Genomic DNA, 21,300 nt, shown 5'->3' with positions numbered 1-21,300 from the left:
GTTTTATATTGTTAACTACCCCCAATTTCTCTGAGAAAATGAGTGTATTACAAGAAGGAGCAGGACCAAAGAAGCCAAAAAAAAAACCATGTCTTACTACCTTAGACTTTTAGAAATCCTACTCTTCTATAGCAAATAATCTTAAATTAAAACTTCTAAGATTTTCATCAACTCTTGAAGAAATATTTGTGTTTAATGGCCTGGAGCAGGAAATTAGGAAGGTTTCAACAATCTCTGAAGCTGATTAAAGTGAAGTAAAAAATTAGTCTTCCATACATTTTGCACTATTGTACTACTCTCTGGTGCTCCCATCAGGCCTGTTTTCTGGAGTAAGTATTTGGTGAAAAAAGAAGGAATCCCTGTAACCCATTACTCCATTACTTGAACCTTTTCTAGCTTGAGGACTTTTGGGTGAAACAGAATACTTAGATAGACAGATACATACATACATACATACGCAGGTACATGCATACGTAAGTACATACAGACAACTCAACTCTGTCAGATTCATCAGCACCACCAACACAATAGAGGAACAAGAACAGGATTAAAATGGAAAGGGGTAAAAAGGAAGGGACTTGAAAGGGAAGACAGTGAGGGCAAGGTGGTGGGAGAGAGAAGTCTTGGCATTAGACCAAGTCCAATTCGGAGGAGTAGATGCTGGCAATAGGAGTTCTCCAGAACATGAAAGTGCTGTACTCAAGGAGAGCATCACCTTCAGGGTTTTTCTCCTGCTCTGCTCCAGTTGCTTGCTTGGTCATTTTGCCAGTGATGCTGTCCTTGATCTTGTAGGTGGATGTATCTGACAGACCCGTGCCTTTTCAGCTCTGACAGATCCAGGTCTGGGATGGGCATTCTCCAGAAAAAGAAAGGAGCTGTATTGGCTATTCATAGGGTCCCTCACAGCTTCCTGCTATCAGTGAATTACTAATGTGTTCCAAAGATGGAGGGAGTACCTCAGGGGCCCCAGGGTCTGCTCTGGGCTGGAGAGAAAGAAAGATGTTAGGGCTTTGACGGCTTTGTCTTCTCACTCCCTCTCCCTCTTCAGTGACTGAATCTGTCTGATATTCCTGAAATTTTAGCACAACCCTTTTTTTTTTAATTGGAAATAACATAAGAATCTAGAAGCAGCATGACTCCTTTTTTCCCTCTAACCAAATAAAAATGTTATGCAATTAACCATGGCACATAGTAAAAGGCTCACTTAATGTTATTCTCTATTCTGTTATTTAATGTAGTTTATTAAACTTTTATTTTTCAGGGGAAATAATCTTTTTTTTTTCAGTTGCTGATTATGGGGATTATATTGCATATGTTGAAATCACAAAATAATTGAATAAAATTGAATATCAGTTTATTCAAGATAGTTTTGCTTTCTTTGATATGTAAATCAAAAACTTATTTAATAATTTTAGGTTAGTATGGATAAATGAAACTAGACTTCTGATGACTTATGCAATACTATATCAGAATAGATTCTTTTTTGTGAAGTCACCTCTTTTTACAGTCTTTTGTTTTAGGTTTACCTTAAGAATTTGCTTTATATAAAGAAATTTTTATTGATGTACTGACTTGCATATATAAAATGCTGAATTATTACTATTGTAATGTGTATAAAAATGAAGGTTACATTTTAGAAATGTGGTTAAATGATATTTTGATAAGAAGACAAATTAATTATAAAGTTCAGTAACTCAGAATTTAAGATAGAAATATATTACTAGTTTGCAGTTCATTTCCATTATTTGTTTCTTATAACATTATAAATATACTTTAAAAACATCTTCCTAAGCGTGCTGAGTTTCTTGGATGTTCCTCTGATAATTCTATGCATGATGACACTGTTTATTGGACCAGATGTTGTGTTCTGACAAGCCACAGTAAATATAGATAGTAGTATTAATTACCACTTTGTAGAATTAATATTTTTGCTTTGACCATAGTTAGGTCTGGAGCCTTCTGTCAAAGAGATAGGAAAGGATGTAACACATCTTGAAAGAGATAGAAAGCAAAGTACAAGTTGAACCAACCTTTTGTGTTCAAATATGCAAGTGGTTCTGATTTCCTAAGGAATAAAAGTATACCACTATAATCAGAAAGTCATGCGAGTTAGAAAAGGTATAGTTCAATCTTAAACATGGATTTCTGATACAGGTTTGGTTTAGATATGCAAAATTGTTCTGTGTCCCAGAACAAAGTTCATGAACATTTACAGAAATGTGAAAATATCCAGCACCCAACAAAGTAAAATTCATAATGTCTGGCTGTAATCAAACATTACCAGGCAATGCAAAGAAGCAGGAAAATCTGACCCATGATGAGGAGAAAAAGGAATCAGAAACAATCTGTAACAGCCACAGATATTAGAATCATCAGAAAAAGGACTTTAAAACAGTTGTTATAATGTTCTGTATATTCAAAAATTAGAAGAAAAAGGGAACATGTTATGTAGAAATATGAAATGTATAGGAATAATTGAATCAAACAGCTAGAGATGAAAAATACACTGGATGGAATTAATGGCAGATTAGACACTGCAGAAGCAAAGATTAGTAAATTTGCAGACATAGTGATAGCAACTGTCCAAAATGAAACACAGAGAGAAAAAAATGACTAAAAAAAAAAAAAAAGAATAAAGCAGCAGTGAGTTTTGGGACATCTTCAAGCAGCCAAATATACTTGGAATTGGAATCACCCAAAGGAGAGGAGAGAGATGGAGAGGACAGAAAAAATATTTACAGAAACCATTGCCAAAAGTTTTCAAATTTGATGAAAACTATATATTTGGAGATCTAAGAATATTAAATAACCTAAGCTCAAAAATATGAAGAAAAAACACACCAGTACATATGATAATCAAATTGTTCAAAACTAGTGACAAGGAGGAAATCTTAAAAGCAGGAATGTCACATTATATAGAGAACAAGGAAGAGGATAAGGATTTCAGCAAATTTCTTGTCAAAAGCAATGTAAGTGAGAAGACAGTGGGAAAACATCTTTAAAGTACTGAAGAAACAAACAAAATCAACCTAGAATTCTCAAGAGATAAATAGTGGCTAGTCCATGAAGACTATTTTTATTCACCTTAAGGAATGCCAGAGTTTCAAAAACCAGGTTATAAAGGAAGAGGAACATGAAAGTGAGACTAGAAAGGATGAATCAGAGGTAAGAAAAAACCCCAGAGAATTTGTTACTTTTGAATTTATATGGAGCTTTTATATAGAGCTTAATATGGACCAGGCACTGGTATAAGCAGTTTTGCATGTATTAATTTAATTTTCACAACTATCTTTTGGGCTAGATATCATTATATCCCAATTTTACAGATGAGAAAAATAAGGTAGTGAGAAATTAAGTGACTTTCCCAAGAAAATGCATAGCTAGTGAGAACATCAGGACTTGAACTCATGCAGTTTGACAGTAGAATTTGCTCTTGACAGCACACCATGCTGCTTTGGGGGCAAAATCTGATAGGAGTAGAATGAGGAATAAATGAGAGAAGAGAAATGTGGACCATTTTTTTCATGAAACTTGGCTATGAAAAATACAGTAGGGGCAGAAGGAGAGTACTATTTGACATTTAGGAAGGCTTCCTTAAGATAAGCAAGTCCTAAATAAATTTAAATGTTGATGGGAACAAGCAAGTAATGAGAGCAGTTGAAGAGACATAAGAGAGGGAGAGAGAGAAGCAATAAAAAGATAACGTCTGAGCTGTGCTGAAAAGGCAGTAGAGAATAAGATTTATAGCATAAGTAAGTAAAGGGGCTCTAGGAGCAGAAAGACCTCTTTCACCGTCACAGTGTGGAAGGAAGAGAGCATGGATGTGGACACGTATAACTTTGTAGGTTTCCAGCCATCCCAACTCCTTCAATCTTAGTATCTCTCTCTCTTTCATAAATTTGAAACAGGGATGAAAATCCTCTCTGGGTCAGCAAGCTATTATTCATTTAACTTGCACTTATCTTGGCTAAAGAGGGGAGGGACAAGTATCCTTCTACATTGCCACTGAAATACAGGTTTCTAAGCTGAGGAAGTCTTTCTGGTACCCTTCTAGTGTGAAGGATTTTCTACCACTTTTGAAGATTCTTATTTGCAATTACCAGTGGAAATGAACATACTCTTTAGTATCATGTGCTGGAGTAAATTGACTTTGAAATATATTTTAAGAAAAAGAGAAATTAAAATACTAAACATGTGAAGAGAATTAGAAAACTAGAACTTACTTAGGGTATGTTAAATGAAAAAGTCACTTTACAAACTGATATAGATTGCACATTAATCTCATTTTTATTTAAAAGATTTATATAAAAGTGTTAACAGTAGTTTCTGAATGGTGAGGTTACACTTGATTTTTTTTTTTTTTTTTTTACTGGTTCTTACATGTTTTCTAACTTTTTGTACAATGAACATGTGTTCTTGTGTTATTAATAAAACCGACTAGTAAGTAGACTGGGATGGAAACATAGAAGCCAAAGCTATTAGATTGTGAAGAGAATTTGGCAGGGTCAGGCAAAAATGAGGTGTCCTGGAAGATGCATAAGGAAAATGCTCATTGCTGGTTATCAAAGGAGTTGGAGAAATTTCTTGAGAATGCCACTAGGAACACTTTCAGTTTCTTTAGTTCCTTATATTTAACCAGAATTTGCAAGAGCTGGTATGTAAATAGTACCCAGAAACAGCTTCCCACAAAAATGACAAAAAGAGAAAATAGAATTATATAAATTATACTTAGGAACATTTGGAAATATTCCTCATTTCCAAATATTTGGATTTTTTAAATTTAGTTTATGGAGATGTTCTTAATTTTGTGACTAGTAGATAATGCTTTATGTTAGTGATTTATTTTTATTAGAAAAATTAAATTCAGTTATTTTGCTGTATGTAAAGCCTATATTTTAACATAGTATGAAAGTGGAAGGCTTTGTTTTGTAACAAGTCACATTGTGCCATAAAAAAAGGCGAACAGATTTTATTTTGGCAAAAATAAGTCAGAAATTACAGAAAGCAATCTTCTCAATGAAGTACTGTTATTAACCAGATGAAACTTAAAGTAGTTTTGCTGTGGTATTCTATTCCAACATCTGCACTCTGGTACTACCCAGATGCTCACTATAAAGTTCAATGGATCCTGACAAGCACTAAGTTGATTTCAGTGGCTGTACTATGTTAGGAGACATTGAAACAGAAGAGAAATCAGTTTTTACCAAATTTTATCTCTTAAATCAACATATTTTTATTTAAATTATCATCGTGAATGGTATTTATTCTCTCTGTAATGACCAAATCAGTTGCTGAGAGCAATCTCAAGATTAAAGCTTAGTATACAAACTACTGACTTGCTTATAAATTGTTATGCAAAACAAACAAACAGAAAACCAAAGCAAAAAGTCCAAAAAACCCTTGTTCTATTTGTCCTTTAAATATGAGTCAAATAGGCTAGTGATCCACTAATTATAACTAAAATATAATTTGTATGAGGAATTTTTATATAACCTTGTTAAAAAGAATTAAATCAATAAAGAGCTTCAGAAAAAGAATATATGTGAATGTACATAGTATTTTTTATGTAAAATGTAAAATTTTAGCCTGTGTATCAATTAAATATATAAATAATATATAAAATTAAATGTAATTATATACTTAAAATTATACATATATACACTGTGTATATACAAGAATGTATGTGCATATGATTTTATCCATCCCTTCCATTTATTAGTATGACCATGAACAATGGAATAATTTTGAATGAAAAAACTTCAGTCATAAGTAGATTTACAAAAAATTTCGTGTTAACGAAATTCAATATACTATGGAATTATTTCAAAAGGAAAGTGGTAGAAGTCACACTTCTTATTTAATAGCACACTAAAAAAATCTACACATTGTTAGGAGCAAAGTTCATTGGCTATAGATATGCAAGATATCCTAATATCTTAGGATGTAGATGTGCAAGATGTCCTAAGATCTTATTCATGTCTGATTTTTATCATTCTAGTTGATTTTAATCATAATGTAGACTGGAATCTGTTTTTGTTGCTTATGCAAGTACCCTCTTTTTAAAAAATTAATTAATGCATTTCCCATTTATTCAGGAAGTATCTAATGGCATTTGGGGGAGGGGAAACTTATTAGCTTCCTTCCTGAGTAATGCAGTTTTTATTTCTTTTTGAAACTGTGGTGTCAGCTAAAAACCAATGTTGGATGGAAGGAAGGAGTAATGAAAGAGGATGAGAGGGAGACAGGAAAGGATGGAGGGAGGTAAGGATGATAGGAAAGAATGAAAAAGGAAAGCAAAGTTAACTATATAAACATTTAGTTCAGTTGTATACAAATAAATAAATTGTAAAATATTCTGCTAATACAGCAAGCTCCTGTCATTGTCTCATTTCCATTCCCTGCTTCCCTGATGATACCAATCTTGTTCACATATAAATACACGAAGCAATATGTAGATTTTTGATGAAGGTGTTTGCTGTGTTTGGATGTGGTTTGTCCGCACCAGAACTCATGTGGAGGTTTGATCCCCAGTGTAGCAGTGTTGAGAGGTAGGGACTAGTGGGAGGTATTTGGATAATGGGGACAGATCCCTCATGAATAGATTAATGTCCTCCCTGGGAAGTGAGTGAGTTCTTGTTCTCAAGGAAATTGATTAGTTCTACAAGAGGAGGTTGTGAAAAGAGTCTGGCTTCCTGGGTTTCTCTCTTGCTTCCTCTCTCACCTTGTGATCTCTTTGCACACACCTGCTCCCCTTTTGTTTTCCACCATGAGTGGAAGCAGCCTGAGGCCCTTGCCAGCTGCAGCTTCCCAATCATGTACTTCTCTGCCTCCAGAATTGTGAGCCAAATAAACCTCTTTTCTTTATAAACTACCCAATTTCAGGTATTCTGTTATAGCAACACAAAACAGGCAATGTTTTGTTACTGAATTTATAAGTAATTGAAACATAAAGGAGAGTTATTTTAGTTATAAATTTTTCTGTTTTCATATGACTAATAGAAAATAACTAGTCATTTCTATAACTTTTTAAGTCTACTTCATTAGTGATATTTATTGATGTTATGAGTGAAGACAGTGTCCTGCCCAGACCTGGAGTTTGGGGGATGGCTAGTAGGGTAGTATGTGGAAAGGTGCTGGGGGAGTGCATCAATATCTTGCTGGGGAAAGAGAGCTTATGAGACTGAAAATACATGTTTCTTATAACCTTTTATATTAAAAACTATAGAGAGTAAAATTTCACAGAATCTTGGCTTAATAAAAGATAGAATGAAAAGGCCCTGCAGAGAGAGAGAGATTTTTAAAAGGCTGACAGACACTACCATGAGATATTAAAGTGACACTTCCTAATCCTTTTTTAGGAGTGTAAATGGTAACTGCTTGAGTAGTCTTTCCAAATTATTAAAATGCTACAAGTATTAGGTTGAGTCCACTCTGCATTTGTCAAAGATCAAGTGCTTGGCCCATTTTCACAACCTTGCTTTCAAATTTTGTTCTACATAAAGTGACGAAAAAGTGCAACCAGTATTTTGTCCCCTTTTCTGGAAGCTAGTGGGTAGGGGGATCTGAACCCTTGACCTTGGTATTGTAACACCACACTCTTAACTAACTGAGCTAACCAGCCAGCCCTTGACCAGTATTTTGGAAGGTCCTCCCCCACCTTCTTCTTGCCTTTCTAAAATAAACCCTTTTTCTGAAAGATTCTCCTGTTTATAGAATTTCTCAGCCTTTGTGATTTATGTAAATACTCAAGTTGTCCTAGAGAAAATAAAACATAAATGGTAGTTACAGAGACTTAGGGTCATGAGCGAAGGAATATGTATCACAAGCACATTTCATCATGGCTGAATTTGACCATATAATACATACATGAGGAAGATAAACTCGATATTTGCTCGATATCAAATCACTTAGTTTAAGTGACTCAAGGCCACATAGACAATTGATGACAGGGTTAGCATGAGAATTCATGTCTTCTCTTGTGGTTCTAGCAATCATGCAGGCTCATTATTATCATTTCCTGACCTGCTACCGGGCTCACAGTCCGCCTCCTGGCAGTATGTATCCTTCCTCAGAAGCTGTGACCTATTTTTAATTTTGCCTTTTTAGGTGATAATATTACATGCTGTGTTTTATGCATTGCTATGCAAATGGATGAAGAAGAATTTATAAATTCTGAACCAACTTCTCATTTTCATGCTCTTTAAAATTACTGAAAGTCTATCACAGTTTGAATCACAAATTAACTAAAAAATTAAACTATCCAAATCTCTATTTTGGTTCTACCACCGCCTCCTCACATGAACACCTTTCCATTATTTTCTGTAAATCTTGTTTTACTTTGTTTTGACTGTGTAAATATCTGGTTTCTTAAGGCAATTTCTGATTATGATTAAATATTAGGTTTACTCTGCTTCTTAAGTATTATTCTGAGTATATACTACATGAACTATGTCATATGAATTTGAGAACTACTGTTAAAAACATACTTTATAGACTCTTGTTTGCTTATGTATTTCTCTATACAAGAATTAAATATTTACACATTCACTTCCCCAGCTAATGTTATTAGCTTCATGCTACAAAACAAAATAAAGCTGTATCAAATTTTTTCCTACCCTCAAATGAGTGTAACTGGAAAGCAATGTGAAATGAGGTCACAAATATTTATAGTAGGCAGTTAGTGAAATGTGAGTTGATACACTTATAACTTTTACTATTTAATTAATTGTTTTCTGAAAATAGCCTGCTCCAAGTTCTTCGAAATTTTCTGAAACGTATAACTAGCATCAAACGTATAATTACTTTGGATATATTTAATAGTTATCAGCATCTTAAAAGAATAATCTAATGGGTATTTTTAAAAAGTACCAAGACAATGACATAAAAATAAGCATAAAATGTAATATTGTTTTTAGATTTTATAAAATATACATTTTTTAATTCTAGAAAATTTAATTTTATATTGTTTTCAGTGTTGAATTATAATTACTAAATCCTTTACTTGCTGAATAATTTAAAGAAGATTTGAGAACTTTCCTGGAAGAAATGCAGTTATATTTCTTTATGTAAATAAACACTTTTATGTAAATAACAAATATTTTTATTTTAACAAATAATAGAATATAAGTGGAAAATGCCCCCTATAGAAGCATTTGTTATTCAAGCTTTCCTATTGAAAAGAATGATTCTAGACCACCAGAATTTTATAGGTTAACTTTGTATAAAACCAGCATTTGCATTTCTAAAAGTTTTAAAATCATGAGTATACTAAAATTCCAAAAATGGATACCTAAGGTGCTTCACTTGAGGTAACGTTACAGTCATGTGTCACTTATGAGAATTGGTTCTGAGAAATGCATTGTTAGGTGATTTTGTCATTGTGGGAACATTGGAGTGAACTTAACACAAACCTAAATAGTGTAGCCTACTACTCACCTAGGCTATGTGTTACAGCCTACAGCTCGTAGTCTACAAACCTATAACAGCATGTTAATGTACTGAATACTCTAGGCAGTTGTAACACAATGGTCAGTATTTGTGTGCCTAAACATATCAAACATAGAAAAGGCACAGTAAAAATACCATGTGACATCTTATGGGACCACCATTGTATATGCTATTCCTCCTTGACTGAAATGGTGTTATGTGGTGCATGCCTATAATTTAGGAAACCTGTGTTTATGCATATGAGAGTACTTCGAAAAGTTCTTGGAAAAGCAGAATTAAAAGGTAATACAAATCTTTCCGTGAACTTTTTGAAGTACGCTCATATGTTAACTATCTTCTGAATATAAAACTATCAAATGTATTGTTATGAAGCAGATATATATACTTAAGAAAAATAAGGCCTTGCTTTTCTAATTCCTGAAACCATTATATATTTTTAATGTAATGGGATAACACACAAGGAGAAAAATCTTAGAAGCTAGATAATTAGTTATCTTAATAGCAAAAAGAAATTGACTCCTAGTTGATTAAAATAATAACATGAGCTTTCTTTTTTCTAAGATTACTAAACTTCCTTCATAGTAAAGTATAATGCCTATGTTTTGGGAGCTCAGAATTAACTCAATAAGTTCTTATCCATGATTCCATGGAATATGAATAAGAAGCCAAGTTCTGACATTATATCTCCATGGTTAAGTCAAATAGAGATTTGTTGACTATATTGTGATTTATATAGAGAGAGCTGAATCCCATTCCACTCAGTTAAAATCAACTAAGAGTTATTTTGAGGCTTTAGACCATTTGTACAAAATCAAAACAGAGAATGGATGAGCATGATTTTTCATTCCCCTCTTTTAGAAATCTTTAAACTGTTGCTTTTTATTTTCTCAAAATACTTTGGTAAAAATTTTTTTGGATAATTATAATATGACATTTTTATAATGCTGTTTATTCAATATCTAGCTTTTAATTCTAAGGTGCTGAATAAAGTTTTGTTAGATAATATAATGATATAAAACATGGTGTTGGTCCTCCAGGAATTTGCAATTTAGATAGAGTTTCAAGACCTAAACACATGAAAAATTAAACAAACAAAACAAGTTAATGTCAGACAATATCAGAGATAAAAATAGTACAGAAGGATAGTTATATTTTCTAAATGTCAGAAAGCAGATTTGGAGTATAAAATATAGTTAAGTATGTTAATGTTGTCACATATAGCAACCTAAGCTAAATTCATTTACACTGAAGTTTAATCCGTTCATCAGCAAGAAGGAGTAAATATATTGGACATATTCTTTTATTTCTTTGAGCTGTGAATCTGGACATGTGTCTTTAAGATGGGATAGAGGGAGAGAGTATGGGATGTGTAACATAAAAATGAAGAGGAAGCAGGGTACCATCTAAAGAGAAGATTGCTATCTAGAAAAACAGGACACAGAAGGAGGGAATGGATACACTAAAATGCAATTCACCTTAATACTATGACTTATGGTTCATCAAAAAAAAATGCCATATTAACAGGCAGTCAATAAATGATCAGTAATTACGGCCTTCACGTTGATGGCTTCACAGGTGTATACTTATCCCCAAATACATCAAGCTGTATATGTAAAATATTTATATGTCAATCATATCTCAATAAAGTAGATGAAAAAATAAATGATCAGTAAAACCGCTGTCATAATAAGACCCCTTTAATTGGTATAATTTTCGTGTGAATCATTTATTCTTTCAATAGACACTATCAAACACCATTGTATATGGAGGGTATTGAGGTAGGCAATGTTTCTCTTTCCAAAGGGCTTATAGTTTTAGTTTGGAAGAGCAGATGCATATATGACACAAGATGTAGGGTACATGTAAGAAGGTAGTAGAAATAAGGCCTAAAAACCTAGCTTAGATTCAGAGCACAGAGGGACTTATAAGATTAAGAGACATAGAATTAGTTTAGATAAATGGGATTCATGGAAGATATTTAAATGTATCAGTGACATGATTACAGCAGAGTTATTTGACCGTGTGTGTGACATTGTCAGAGCAGAATGAGGGATTGATTGATGAAGAGAAAGATAAGGCAGGAAGATAAATCAGATGCTGTTTATTTCAGTGGTACAGTTAAGGTATGGTATGGCTGAACAAGGGCTTCAGCATTATAGATGAAAAGAAGGAGAAAGATGATTTTGAAAAATTTAGAAATTTAACATTTTTGAGACTTGAAGCCAGATAGTAGCTTATCAGAGGTTTACTTCGATAATTTTAAAATATTGAAGTGCCTTATAAGCATTTGGGCTGCTCTTTCTTAGATAAAAATAAATTAATATTACGCCAATTAAGTATGTACACAAATTTCAGTTTATAAAAGATAAAACTGCATTCCTAATTTATCCATTTTTAAACATTTCATGGCTCGTGTTAGTAAATTCACTGGAGGAAGAGGCAGGAAGGACCAGTTTTGATTCATTTTAGTTCATGCAAATATCATGAAGTACTGTTTGGGCAGAAGTAATATACATTAGATCTGTAGTCAGAAGCCTTATGTAGTGCTGTCTGAACATATACTTCTTTCTTTCTTTCTTATAGACTTTATTTTTTAGAGCAGTTTATAGCAAAATTGAGTAGAAGGTTCAGTGATTTCCCATATACCTCCTTTCCCCACAACTTCCCCCATTATCAACATCCCCCACCAGAGTGGAACAGATGTTACAATTGATGAACTTGCATTGGAACATCATCACCAAAGGTCATAGTTTACATTAGGGTTCACTCTTGGTGTTGTACATTCCAAGGGTTTGGACAAATGTGTAATGACATGTATCCACCATTATAGTATCACATAGAATAGTTTCACTGCCCTAAAAACCCTCTGGTTCTACCTATTTATTCTTCCCTCCCCTCAGCCTCTGGCAACCATTGATCTTTTTATTGTCTCCTTTTGCAGAATGTTTTAAAGTTGGAATCATGTAGATATTATAGCCTCTTTATATTGGCTTCTTTCACTTAGGAATATGCATTTAAGTTCCCTCCATGTCTTTTCATGGCTTGATAACTCATTTCTTTTTAGCTCTGAATAAATATTACATTGTCTGGATGTGACAGTTTATTTCTCCACTTACCTACTGAAGAACATCTTGGTTGCTTCCAAATGAAGTCATGGAACACTTAACAACAGGGATATGTTCTGAAAAATGTGTTGTTAGGTGATTTCATCAATATGCGAACATCATAGAGTATACTTACACAAACCTAGATAGTATGTAGGCTATGTGGGATAGCCATTATTAATTTATGGGACCACCGTCATAAAGGTCCATTATTGGCTAAAACATTGTTATGCAGCACATGACTGTGTTGGCGATTGTGAATAAAGCTACAAATATTTATGTGCAGGTGTTTGTGTGGACATAAAGTTTCAACTCCTTTGAGTAAGTACCAACAGCAGCAGTTGCTGGATTATATGGTAAGAGAATGTTTAGTTTTGTAAGAAGCTGCCAAACTGTCTTCCAAAGTGGCTTTACTATTTTGCATTTCTACCAGTAATGAAAGTTTCTCTTGCTCCACATTTTCACCACTTTTTGTGTTTGTAGTGTTCTTAATAGTGGCTTGAATATGTATTTCTTGATAGACTCTTTTTTTGGGCCAAGATTTACCTTTACTCTAAAAGCCCAAAATCTGAGTGATGATTAGTCTAGATAAAAACTCCTCATAATCATTATTCTGATAAATTCTAGGAGAATTCTTTGTTAGTCATTTTTTGAGAAATTGTGTATACTTCAAAAAGCTTGTAGAAAAACAGAATTAAAAGTTAATACAAACCTTTCCATGAACTTTTTAAAGTTCTCCTGTATGTTCAAGCTGTATAGAACATATTGTGACATTTTATATTTAATGTTCATAAGATTGACATTGTGTTAGTGGGCAAATTTCTGAGAAGTCATTTTTTTATAGAAATAGTTGATCAATAAATCTACTGGGTTTTTTTTTTTTCTTTAATTCCCTAGTAGCCTGTCCAACCATTACCATGGGTTCATAATATTTTACTAAAGTCAGTGGAGAGGAAAGATGGAAATGATACTTGTTCTAAGAAAAATAAGGCCCTTTTTGACAAAGACTAGTAGTTTTATCTTTGGGTATATGAAAAATTTATCTAATGAAGAACTTTTTTTTCTTTAGACCTCAAAGACCCGTTATTGTAAGTGTAATTTCATCCTAAAAATGATTAATACTCTTGAAAGTTAAAGACAATGAGAAAAGTACTCACACATCTTGTGGTAGCAGCATTTTTTTTCCAATTAGTGCTGATATACAAGAAAAAGACATTTTCAAATTTCACCTAAAAATTGACTTCTGTATCAATATAATAACTCAAATTAAAGACTTGATTGGGTTGAGGTATAACCAATCTGAAAGGGATCATTATTGAGGATAGCTATGTGATCAAGAACAAAAGCTTTGGAAGTAGAACTGAATGTAAAATTATGATTTTGCTACTTAGTAACATGTGACCTTGGACAAGCTATATAAAGTATTTGTGACATAGCTTTCTTATTTGTAAACTGGGAAAGATAATGTTATAATGATTAAATAAGATTACATAAAGCACTTGTTATATTGCCTGACACCTAGTGGGTGCTCAATAAATTGTGGCCATTGTTCTTGTTTTTAATAAAATCAACTAGACTTGTACTTAAACATTCCCTTTAAAACTGTAAAAGAGAAAAGGAAGGGGAGAGAATTTCTTCTGTCTAGTTCACCAAGAATGGAGAGGACATTAGATTCTGGGAGCATAGGCTCATGAAAGAAATTAAAAATGAAATACTCTCTCTGCCTTTTTTACAGGTCAGTTTTTCTCTTCATGCCACTTCTATAACACCTTTTGTGTTGTCAGAATTTAAGATTTTACGTTAACATTGTTTCTCCCCCCTAATTTGGCATGTATTGATTTTTGCATTATGTAAGGGTTAATTAACACTTGTCTAAGCTGCCCTGCTGTGTGTTTAAAAACATGAAATATGTCTTGTTCGTTGCTATATATCCCAGAGTCATCACACCTATTATGTACTCAACAAGTATAAACAAACAACATGAATCACAGTTGTGCCTGAGAGTGAGAGATACTTGGTTTCTTATCAGCATAATCACAAATAAACTATGTGGTGACATTTTCAGACTTCATTCATAAACCTAATTATTTCTATTACTATTGTTAGTATTATTATTACTACTTATTTCTATTACTGTTCCTTAAAATAATATTTTTATGTCTTGTATTAGTCAAGATAAGCAAGTGGTTGTAAAACAATCCCAAATCTCAGTGCCTTAACACAGTAAAAGTTTATTTCTTACTTATGTTACAGTCTACTGTGGGTAGGATTGCCAGATAAAATGTAAGATGTCTAGTTAATTTCAAATTTCAAATAAGCAATGAACAACTTTTTAGTATAAGTATGTCCTAAATATTGCATGAACTTATAGGTATATCTTAAATATTGTATCAGACATACTAAAAAAATTTGTTGTTTTTCTGAAACTCAAATTTAACTATGTTTCCTGTACATTTATTTGTTAAATCTGGCAACCTTAAAGTAGAAGTGAGTGATGGTAGGTGGAAGAGGAGGGAGGTTGTGCTCTATGCAGGCACCAGAGTCCCATACTCCTTCCTTCACATAGCCCCAACCATGTTCTTGGACCTTGTTCTCCTCTATATTCAGTAAGTATGCAGAGAATAATAGACCTTCTATGGGAGATTGTGTGGGAGGTTTTATGGGCCAGACCCGGAAGTGCCTTGTTATCACTTCCACCCACATTTTATTTGCCATAACTCAGTCAGTGACCTCTGCTAACAGAAAAGAAGGCTGGGAAATGTAGTCTGGCTGTGCGTCCAAGCAGCAGGAGCAGCAGGTTTGGTGAGCATCTAGCCTCTGTCACATTCCCTTATTTGTTCACTAAATCAGTGACATTATTATTTTTATTTTGCAATTTTTTCCTTTTGAACAAGTGGGATAATTAGCACATTTTTCGTTTTGTGCTCTTCCTGTCAAAAAAAAAATTGATTCTTTTTAAACATTCTTTCATCTTATGTCTTTCTCTGGAATCAACAAATTGAGTTGAACTGTTTCTCCAAAGATCAGTTAGACTTTAATAATATCACATTTAGGGAAAGTTTAAGAAGAGACAGTCCTCCTGTTTTCTTGTCCTAAGGCTGAAAGATGCTGAGTTACACAGCTGGTCACTGAAAAGATGGCCTGATTGCCCTCTAGGATTAAACAGTCTTCATTTGATGATGAGGAATGAAAGTGGAAGTTTGGTGGTGGTATAGCCAAGATCAAAAATTACATCATGAAGATAAAGTCAGTATTTGAGCATACAAGTAGATTGTTGCTTATAATTATATATCTCACTCATTTTAATTTATATTAATTTTTTTTAGTAAAATCCTAGAGATTTAGCAAAGTAATTATATTTGGTTTAAGGGGAAAAATTAGTAATTTTGATGTCTTGTGTTAAATATTTATTCATTTGTCCATTTTTTTCATTCAACGAATAGTTACTCAATGCCTGCTGTTTGTAGGATAGGGGATGTGTAATTGAAGCTATACACGAGTATTCGTAATCACTGTGAAGGGAACTACTACATTTAACCATTGATATTGAAGGGACCCACACTTAGTGTCATGCTTTTTGAGGGCTATATGTAATAAAGATGATTTTATTTTAACCCCAAAATAGGCTGCCTCCTGATTCTCATGGTGGTCATTGACATTTCAAAATATCTGCCTAGAGCTAAGCATATCCTCTGTGGCCTAGTTGCAGAAGAGACTAATTCATATGGTGATTGGCTCTTAGATCTCATCAGCATTATCTTCTATCCAGCTAACTGGCCCCAATAAGAAAGAAACTATGTTGATGATTAAGAAGGTTTTTAGGTAAATTAGCTTTTAGGTGTTGATCATAGAAATTCCATAATAAAATTTTGGGGTTTTATTAAACAATAAAGTCAGACAAGCTCAGTAAGATTGGAATATGTTAAGGATAATTATTCATAGCCCATCATTTCTTTGGAGGAAGTTGACAAATGAAATTTTAAAATGTTTTAAAATTCCTTTCAGAAAATGAATCTTATCTTTCCTAGAATAGCTATCAAGCTACAATTATTAAGATATAGTTACACATACTATTCCAGTGCCACAATATCTGAAAATAAGGTAGTTTTTCCTGTCTTGGGTTATGAATTAAGCACATAGGTGAAGTTTTAAAAAATATCTTGGTTGCTTCTGAGTGTTGGAAATAATGCATAACGCTGCTGTAAACATAGTGTGCAAATTTTTGTTTGGACATAAGTTTTTAACTCCTTTGGGTAAATACCAAGGGGAACAATTGCTGTATCATATGGTAAGAATGTCTATTTTTGTAAGAAGTTACCAAAATGTCTTCCAAAGTGGCTGTACCATTTTTCATTCCCATCAGCAGTGAATGAGAGTTTGTTTCTCCACATCTTCACCACCATTTTACATTGTAAGTGTTCTGGATTTTGGCCATTCTAATATGTATGTAATGGATTCTCATTGTTTGTAGCAGTCCTTTATCAGATATGTCCTTTCCAAATCTTTTTTCCTAGTCTATGGCTTGTCTTCTTATACTCCTGGCACTGTCTTCCATGGAGCAGAAATTTTTAATTTTAATGAAATCCACATTATTTTTTTTTCATGGATTGTACCTTTGGTACTGTATATAAAAGATCATCTAAATTTTCTCCCATGTTATCATCTAAGAGTTTATAGTTTTGCATTTTACATTTAGGTCTAAGGTACATTTTAATTGAATTTTTGTGAAGGGTATAAGTCTCTGTCTAGATTCATTTTTCTGCACATGGGTGTCCATCTGTTCCAGCACAAGCACCATTCGTTGAAAAGACTGTCTTTGCTCCATTCTATTGCTTTTGCTCCTTTGTCAAAGATTAGTTGACTGTATTTATATAAGTCTATTCCAGGCTCTCTATTCTGTTCCATTGATCTATTTATTCTTTTGTTGTTGTTGTTAATACCACACTGTCCTGGGTTACTGTTGCTTTATCATAAGTCTTGAAGTCAGTTTGTGTCAGTCCTCTAAGTTTATTCTTCTATATTGTGTTGGCTGCTCTGGATCTTTTGCCTCTTTATGTAAACTTTAGAATCAGTTTGTCAATTTCCACAAATAACTTGCTTGGATTTTATTGGGATTGTGTTGAATCTATACGTGAAGTTGGGAATAACTGACATTATGACAATATTGGTCTTCTATCCATCAGTTTGAAATATCTACTTATTTAGTTCTTTGATTTATTTTATCAGAGTTTTGTAGTTTTCCTCTCACAGCTTTGTACATATTTGTTCGATTTATACCTAACTAGTTCATCTTTTGGGATGCCAGTGTAAATGGTATTGTTAAATTTCACTTGTTCATTGGTGGTTTATAGGAAAGCAGTTGGCTTTTGTATATGAACCTTTGTATCCTGACATCTTACTATAATCACTTGTAATCACTCTCTTCTTGATTGCGTGGTTTCTGAGAATCAGATTTAATTCTTAAGTTTGTTGTTCTAAGGTAAGGTGTTTTTTGTTGTTGCTGTTTTCTTTTTTTTTTTAACCTCTGTCTTTTTTCAGGATTTTTATTTTAATCTTCTATTTTCTCAATGTAAATATGACATGTCTAGGTGTTGTTTCTTTTTCTTTTTTTAATGTTCTTTTTTTCTTCTTTTTTCAAGGGGTGGGGGGCATTTATCCTGCTTGGTGTTTTCTGTGCTTCCTGTTTCCATGGTTTGGTGTTTGACATTAATTTGGAGAAATTTTCAGTAATTATTTCTTCAAATATTGTTTCTGTTCCTTTTGCTCTTTCTTCTTTTTGTATCCACATGTTGTGTATGCTTTTGTAGTTGTTCCACAGTTCCTGGATATTCTTTTCTGTGTTTTTTTATTTTAGTCTTTTTTCTCTTTGCTTTCCATTTTAGAAGTTTCTATTGCCATATCCTCAAGCTCAGAGATTCTTTCCCCAGCCATGTCATGTCATAAAATGACTTGCAAATTATTATATGGGTCTGGAGTTTTGTTGGTTGGAAAGTTTTTATAAAGAATTAAATTTATTTATTAAATGTAGCTATATCCAGATTTTCTATTTCTTTTAAGGCCAGCTTTGATAATTGTTTTTTCTGTCAAGATTTTTGTGTATTTCAACTATGTTATCAAATTGATTGTCATAAAGTTATGCCTTTTTCATGGCAGTAGGATAAGTATTGATATCCCTGATTCTGTCCTGGTAACATTAATTTATGCCTTCTCTGTTTTATTTTCTTGAGTCTGGTATCAATTTTAGTTACTTTTCAAAGAACCTGCTTTTTGATTATATTAATTTTAAAAAATATTTTCTACTTTATTGACTTCAGCTTTTATTTACTATTTCCTTCCTTCTGCTTACTTTGGTGTTAACTTACTCTTCTTTTATTTGCTTTTTAATATGGAAATTTTGGTTATTGATTTTAAATCTTTTTTTGTTCTGTAAAATTTAGTGCCATACTTTATCCTTGTAGCAGTGCTTTAGCTGCACCTGACAAGTTCATATTTTCATTATTATTCAGTGTAAAATATGTTTTAATTTTCCATGAAATTTTGTCTTTTACATATGTGATATTTAGAAGAGGGTCATTTAACTTCTAAATGTTTGGAGATTTTTCAGGTGCATTTTTGTTTTTGATTTCTAATTCAATTTCATTGTGGTCAAAGAAATGGTGATATATTGTCTGTTTAAATTTATTGAGATTTATTTTATGTCACAGCATTTGGTTTATTTTGGTGAGTATTTCAAGAATACACATTGAAACAAATGTATATTCTTCTGTTTTTTAGTGTGGTGTTTTGTATTTTTCTTTTTGTTGGCTGGCTAGTATGGGGAGTGTAGTATTTTGTAAATTCATCTAGATATAGCTCGTTTATAGATTTCTTTTAGTCTTTTATATTATTTCTCATTTTCTGTGTACATGTTCTGTCAATTATTGAGAAAGAAATGCTAGAATCTCTACCTATAATGGTGAATTTGTCTGTTTTTCTCTTTAATTCTGACGATCTTTGTTTCATGCACTTTGAAGCTTATTAATTAGGTATAAAACATTTGAAATGGTTTTGTCTTTTTGATCTGTTGACTTATTATAAAACTGTCCTTTTTCTCTGTTATTTTGTGTTCTGAAGTCTAATTTATCTGATATTTATATTGGTACTCTAGCTTTCTGACAATATTTGTAGATATATCCTTTTCTATGCCTTTACCTTTAACTTATATGTGCCTTTATGTGTAAAGTGTATTTCTTAAAGCAGCATGTGTTGTATCTTGTTTTATTATCCTCTCTAAATCTATGCCTTTTATTGCAGTATTTAGACCACTTACACTTAATAGAAATCTCTATTTTTGGATTGTCTATTATTTTTTCTATATGTCCCATCAGATCTTTGTTCTTCTTATCTTTATTTGACTTTTAAATGATTTTTAGTATTTAATTTTAATATTTCATTGTATCTCTACCATTAGGTATACTTATTTGCTCACATTTTTTTAGTGATTGCTCTAGATTTACTTTTTTTTAGTGATTGCTCTATTTAATATATTAAATATTAGCAATGTAATTTTACTTGAAAAATAGTTTAGACTTAGAAAATTATGGCTGGTGTGGACTGTGTACATATATTGATTAATCAGTTACTAGAGTTTTAAACTACTGAGTTTGAAGGTGGAAATTCAAAGCAAAAATTAATGAGTACTACTTTATATATTTGTACTTTATAAAGTATTAATCTTTCAGATCTGGATTTTATTCTATTAACACTTCTTCCTCTGTACTAAGGCACATTGTTTTCATCAAATAGACTTTGTCTTCCAGGTGTACATTTCCAACATAAACTTGGAAGGTACTACTCTTGGCAGTACTACTCTTCTCTCATCAATTGATAATTTGAATAGCATCTGTTTCAAATATCTTCCTTTGAAATACGCTCTATTCCAGTTCCTCTCAATTACAGCTGGTAGTTTTATATCTCTTTTGACAGAGAAGATGGATCATCTGGAATGAGGTGCATGATATACTGATTTTACTTCAACTGATTTCTGCTTTCTTCATCAGTAGGTGATGATAATCTTATCTTTGCTGTCTCAAAAGAGATGCTTTCTTTCCTTTCCTAACATACCCCCAACAACTGTGCTCTGAGTTTCATTTCTTTGTCTCATAGTGAATCTGATCTCCTAATTTATCTTTCTTTTGCACTCTTTCTCCATATGAGCAAAAGCTTAACTCGAGTGTCTTGTTAGTTTTAACACTTTTAGATTTTTTTATTTTCTTAGTAAACATTTTCAAATGAGTAGTTTATAGCCACCACCTCTATTTCCTAGCAACTTACTTCCTTCTTCATACCTTGTAGTCTAGCTTTCACACTAAAACCTCACAGTAAGTATACTTCTTTGCCTAATTAATTCTTACTTACCTTCAACACTAAGCTCTAGAATAATAATTTCCAAGAAGCCTTCCCAAATTCCCAGGATGGACTTCTTGTGAATATCTCTTTCTTATCAGTTTGTATCCAGTTCCCACTCTAGAGTGTATTAATTCTTTTAGGGCTGTAATCATGTCTTGTTTATATTTATCCTCCCTGTGTCTGATATATAAGCTCACAATTGATTTTTAATTTAATTGAAACTCAGTATCCTTCCCTCTTCTGAAATTTTTTAATCAGTGTGTCATTCAGCATTTTTACTCTTGAAATTGTCTCCCTTTTTGACTTCTAAACCTTTCTGATTTATTTCCTCAAAATTCTATTTTGAAAACCTACTTTTTGC

General features: G+C 32.6%; 1 protein-coding gene and 1 pseudogene across 3 annotated transcripts in view; one reads left to right on the top strand and one right to left on the bottom strand.

The window, feature by feature from the left end:
* SSBP2 (single stranded DNA binding protein 2) overlaps positions 1-21,300 on the top strand; it is a 317,496-nt gene that overhangs the window by 179,023 nt on the left and 117,173 nt on the right. The gene's annotated exons all lie outside the window — the stretch shown is intronic.
* The window catches only part of LOC134369451 (protein AF1q-like), a 45,188-nt pseudogene continuing 24,517 nt past the window's right edge, over positions 630-21,300 (bottom strand).

Source organism: Cynocephalus volans, chromosome 2 (assembly GCF_027409185.1).
Source record: "Cynocephalus volans isolate mCynVol1 chromosome 2, mCynVol1.pri, whole genome shotgun sequence".
Taxonomy (NCBI): Eukaryota; Metazoa; Chordata; class Mammalia; order Dermoptera; family Cynocephalidae; genus Cynocephalus; species Cynocephalus volans.
This window is presented reverse-complemented; position numbering and strand designations above follow the sequence as displayed.